The following is a 6,414-nucleotide window of genomic DNA, read 5'->3' as shown; positions in this document are numbered from 1 at the left end:
CTTCTACTTTCTTCCTCTTCTTAAGCTTTTCTCCACATTTCTTGCATTTTTGCAGCAGACATTCTGCAAATATGCATTCTCACGGCTGTTTCGCTAGGAACAGCTATTTTTCTAGTTATTATTATTATTCTGTCTTCCGTACGTTTTTTGTGGTTTAACTACTCTCACTATCTTTCACTAATTGTACTAATTTATATATCAAAACGTTCAGCTTCTTCAGGAGAATGGAGCTATGACTTTTGGTAAACTTCACTATTGCACTTTTTGAAATAATTGCCCTTTTGTGCAAATTTATTGCCCCATTATTTCCTATGGTGGAACTCTGTAACTGATTTCAGTTACTAGAGTGTACACTCTAGTAACTGCCATTTTTGAACTTTTTCTGCTCTTTTATAAACACAATTATGCTGTTCATACATATTTCACTGTAGAGAAATAGTTTATGCATTAAAATGTAGCCACACGTGTCTACTTTATGGATTTATTACTATCTTTGCTACAGGTTTTACTGTTTTCTGTTAAACTCCTCTGGAGTACAACCTTGTCACACTTTCTCCTATTCTTTCAGTGTATTTTCTTCTTGTGCTCTGTTTTTATCTGTTTCTATGCATTCTGCTTGTCTACTTTTCTGTTTGCCTTCTGGTTCTATGGGTTTTACTATCTTTTAAGATCTTCTACAATCTTTAATCAATTTTATACATTCATATATCAACATTTCTGCTTCTTCTGATCCTTTTTGCTTTTGCTCTGTGTTACTCCTGCAAATATTCTGGTTTACTGTTTCCACTAATTTTTTATACTTATTACTGTTTCACTATTCAATTGTTTCAACTATTCCTGGGATTGCACTAATTTCCTGTTGTTTCAATTATGCTCTTTCTTAAACTCTGTTGACTTTTTGACTTTTTCTAATAATTCAGGTTGCACACAAACTCCTGCTTCTTCTGCTGAATTCTGCTATTATTCATATATTATATAATTTATATAATTTATACAGTATAATTCACTATTAATTCACTATTATATATTAATATAGTATATTCACTATTCAATTGTTTCAACTATTTCTATGTTTCTATGCATTTTGCTTGTCTACTTTTCTGGATATTCCTTTGTTTTACTGGTTTACTGTCTGCAAAGGTCTTCTGCAAACTTTTATCAATTTATCAATTCATATATCAAACTTTCTGCTTCTTCTGACCCTTTTTGCTTTTGGTTTCCTCAGTTTTACTCTTTTAAATATTTTTGTTTTTTCTGCTTCCGCTAATTTAAGCTTTTTGCTGTTTCACTGTTCAATTGTTCAATATTTCTGGGATTGCACTTATTTACTTTTGTTTCAATTATGCTCTTTCTTAAACTCTGTTTCACTTTTTGACTTTTTCAAATAATTCAGGTTGCACACAAACTACTGCTTTTTCTGCTGAATTCTGCTATAATTTATATATTATATAATTTATAAAGTATAATAAACTGTCAATTCACTATTATCTTATTAATATAGTATATTCACTATTCAATTGTTTCAACTATTTCTATGTTTCTATGCACTTTGCTTGTCTACTTTTCTGTATATTCCTCTGGTTCTACTGGTTTTACTGTCTGCAAAGGTCTTCTCAAACTTTTATCAATTTTATCAATTCATATATCAAACTTTTCTGCTTCTTCTGTCCCTTATTGCTTTTGCACTGTTTTACTCCTTCAAATATTTCTGGTTTTTCTGATTCCGCTAATTTAAGCTTTTTGATGTTTCACTGTTCAATTGTTTCACCTATTTCTGGGTTTGCACTATTTTCCTCGTGTGATAATTGTGCTCTTTCTTACGCTCTTTTTTGCTTTTTGACTTTTTCAAATAATTCATGTTGCACACAAACTTCTGCTTCTTCAGCTGAATTCTGCAACACTTTTGCAAAGTTTCACTACTTGGCAAAGGATTTCTACAAAGTATAACTGGCTGTCTTATGCTTTTCTTAGTCTTTGTTCTCAAATTTCTTATATTTCTCCATCAATCATTCTGCAAATATGCTTATTTGGCCTTTTATGTTAAGTTTCACTTCTTCAAATATTTCTGGTGGTGTACTAAATTCAGCTTCAGCTAATTTCTGCAGTTTGCTACATTTCATTGTTCAACTGTTTCAACTATTTCAATTTCTTCTGCTTTCTTCTACTTCTCAAGCTTTTCTGTACTTTTTCTTGCATTTCTGCAGCAGTCATTCTGCAAATATGCATTCTCACGGCTGTTTCGCTAGGAACAGCTATTTTTCTAGTTATCAGTGAGAATGCATTCAATGCATTCTCACTTATAGTGATTCTGTTTTTCTTTATTATTATTATCAGTGAGAATGCATCAATGCATTCTCACTTATAGTGTTTCTGTTTCCTTTATTATTATTATTATTATTATTATTCTGTCTTCCGTACGTTTTTGTGGTTTAACTACTCTCACTATCTTTCACTAATTGTACTAATTTATATATCAAAACGTTCAGCTTCTTCAGGAGAATGAGCTATGACTTTTGGTAAACTTCACTATTGCACTTTTGAAATAATTGCCCTTTGTGCAATTTATGCCCCATTATTTCCTATGGTGGAACTCTGTAACTGATTTCAGTTACTAGAGTGTCCACTCTAGTAACTGCCATTTTTGAACTTTTTCTGCTCTTTTTTAAACAAAATTATGCTGTCATACATATTTCACTGTAGAGAAATATTTTATGCATTAAAATGTAGCCACACGTGTCTACTTTATGGATTTATTACTATCTTTGCTACAGGTTTTACTGTTTTCTGTTAAACTCCTCTGGAGTACAACCTTGTCACACTTTCTCCTAATCTTTCAATGTATTTTTTCTTGTGCTCTGTTTTTATCTGTGTCTATGCATTCTGCTTGTCTACTTTCTGTTTCACTATTCAATTGTTTCAACTATTTCTGGGATTGCACTAATTTCCTGTTGTTTCAATTATCTCTTTCTTAAACTCTGTTTCACTTTTTTACTTTTTCAAATAATTCAGGTTGCACTCAAACTCCTCTTCTTTGCTGAATCCTGCTATATTTATATTATATAATTTATACAGTATAATTAACTATTAATTGACTATTACATTATTAAAATATTATATTCACTATTCAATTGTTTCAACTATTTCTATGTTTCTATGCATTTTCCTTGTCTACTTTTCTGTATATTCCTTTGGTTCTTCTGGTTTTACTGTCGGCTAAGGTCTTCTCAAACTTTTATCCATTTTATCAATTCATATATCAAACTTTTTCGCTTTTTCTGTCCCTTTTTGCTTTTGGTTTTCCTCTGTTTTACTCCTTCAAATATTTCTGTTTTTCTGATTCCGCTAATTTAAGCTTTTTGATGTTTCACTGTTCAATTGTTTCAACTATTTCTGGTTTGCACTAATTTCCTTGTGTGCTAATTGTGCTCTTTCTTACGCTCTGTTTCACTTTTGACTTTTTCAAATACTTCATGTTGCACACAATCTTCTGCTTCAGCAGCTGAATTCTGTAACACTTTGCTAAGTTCACTACTTGGCAAAGGATTTCTACAATGTATGACTAGCTTTCTTATGCTTTTTTCCAATTTCTTACTCTTTGTTCTCAAGTTTCTTATATTTCTCCTTCAATCATTCTGCAAATATGCTTATTTGGCTCTTTATGTTAAGTTTCACTTCTTCAAATATTCTGTTGTGTACTAATTTCAGCTTCAGCTAATTTCTGCAGTTTGCTACGTTTCACTGATCAACTGTTTCAACTATTTCAATTTCTTCTGCTTTCTTCTACTTCTTAAGCTTTTCTCCACACTTTATTGCATTTCTGCAGCAGTCATTCTGCAATATGCATTCTCACGGCTGTTTCGCTAGGAACAGCTATTTTTCTAGTCAGTGAGAATGCATTCAATGCATTCTCACTTATAGTGATTCTGTTTTTCTTATTATTATTATATTATTATTCTGGCTTCCGTACGTTTTTCCTGGTTAACTACTCTCACTATCTTTCACTAATTGTACTAATTTATATATCAAAACGTTCAGCTCCTTCAGGAGAATGTGCTATGACTTTTGGTAAACTTCACTATTGCACTTTTTGAAATAATTGCCCTTTTGTGCAAATCTTTGCCCCATTATTTCCTATGGTGGACTCTGTAACTGATTTCAGTTACTAGAGTTGCACTCTAGTAACTGCCGTTTTTGAACTTTTTCTGCTGTTTTACAAACAAATTATGCTGTTCACACATATTTCACTGTAGAGAAATATTTTATGCTTTAAAATGTAGCCACTAGTGTCTATTTTATGGAATTATTACTATTATTGCTACAAGAGTTACGTTTTCTGTTAAACTCCTCTGGAGTACAACCTTGTCACACTTTCTCCTATTCTTCATGTATTTTTTATTGTGCTCTGTTGTTCTCTGTTTCTATGCATTCTGCTTGTCTACTTTTCTGTTTCACTATTCAATTGTTTCAACTATTTCTGGAATTGCACTAATTTCCTGTTGTTTCAATTATGCTCTTTCTTAAACTCTGTTCACTTTTTTACTTTTTCAAATAATTCAGGTTGAACTCAAACTCCTGCTTCTTTGCTGAATCCTGCTATAATTTATATATTATATAATTTATACAGTATAATTAACTATTAATTGACTATTACATTATTAAAATAGTATATTCACTATTCATTGTTTCAACTATTTCTATGTTTCTATGCATTTTCCTTGTCTACTTTTCTGTATATTCCTTTGGTTCTACTGGTTTTACTGTCGGCTAAGGTCTTCTGCAAACTTTATCATTTTATCAATTCATATATCAAACTTTTCTGCTTTTCTGTCCCTTTTTGCTTTTGTTTCCTCTGTTTTACTCCTTCAAATATTTCTGGTTTTTCTGCTTCCGCTAATTAAGCTTTTGATGTTTCACTGTTCAATTGTTTCAACTATTTCTGGTTTTGCACTAATTCCTGTGTGCTAATTGTGCTCTTTCTTACGCTCTGTTTCACTTTTGACTTTTTCAAATAATTCATGTTGCACACAAACTTCGCTTCTTCAGCTGATTTCTACAACACTTTTGCTAAGTTTCACTATTGCAAAGGATTTCTACAATATATGACTAGCTTCTTATGCTTTTTCCAATTTCTTACTCTTTGTTCTCAAGTTTCTTATATTTCTCCTTCAATCATTCTGCAAATATTCTTATTTGGCTCTTTATGTTAAGTTCACTTCTTCAAATATATCTGGTTGTGTATAATTTCAGCTTCAGCTAATTTCTGCAGTTTGCTACGTTTCACTGTTCAACTGTTTCAACTATTTCCACTGTTTCAATTTCATCTGCTTTCTTCTACTTCTTAAGCTTTCTCCACATTTTTTTGCATTTCTGCAGCAGTCATTCTGCAAATATGCATTCTCACGGCTGTTTCGCTAGGAACAGCTATTTTTCTAGTTATTATTATTCTGGCTTCCGTACGTTTTTCCTGTTTAACTACTCTCACTATCTTTCACTATTGTACTAATTATATATCAAACGTTCAGCTCCTCAGGAGAATGGTGCTATGACTTTTGGTAACCTTCACTATTGCACTTTTTAAATAATTGCCTTTTGTGCAAATCTTTTGCCCCATTATTTCTATGGTGGAACTCTGTAACTGATTTCAGTTACTAGAGTGTACACTCTAGTAACTGCCGTTTTGAACTTTTTCTGCTCTTTTATAAACAAAATTATGCTGTTCATACATATTTCACTGTAGAGAAATATTTATGCATTAAAATGTAGCCACACGTGTCTACTTTATGGATTTATTACTATCTTTGCTACAGGTTTTACTGTTTTCTGTTAAACTCCTCTGGAGTACAACCTTGTCACACTTTCTCCTATTCTTTCAATGTATTTTCTTCTTATGCTCTTTTTATCTTTTTCTATGCATTCTGCTTGTCTACTTTTCCTTCAAATATTTCTGTTTTTCTGCTTCCGCTAATTTAAGCTTTTTGCTGTTTCACTGTTCAATTGTTTCAACTATTCTGGTTTGCACTAATTTCCTCGTGTGCTAATTGTGCTCTTTCTTACGCTGTGTTTCACTTTTTGACTTTTTCAAATAATTCATGTTGCACCAACAACTTCTGCTTCTTCAGCTTAATTCTGTAACACTTTTGCTAAGTTCACTACTTGCAAAGGATTTCTACAATGTATGACTAGCTTTCTTATGCTTTTTTCCAATTTCTTACTCTTTGTTCTCAAGTTTTTATATTTCTCCATCATCATTCTGCAAATATTCTATTTGGCTCTTTATGTTAAGTTTCACTTCTTTAAACATTCTTTTGTGCACTAATTTCAGCTACAGCTAATTTCTGAAGTTTGCTCTTTTCACTATTCAACTGTTTCAACTATTCAACTATTTCAATTTCTTCTACTTTCTTTCTCTTCTTA

The sequence above is a fragment of the Poecilia reticulata genome, unplaced genomic scaffold (assembly GCF_904066995.2).
Source record: "Poecilia reticulata unplaced genomic scaffold, P_reticulata-male-v2 Scaffold_39, whole genome shotgun sequence".
Classification (NCBI taxonomy): Eukaryota; Metazoa; Chordata; class Actinopteri; order Cyprinodontiformes; family Poeciliidae; genus Poecilia; species Poecilia reticulata.
Note: the sequence above shows the minus strand (reverse complement) of the source record.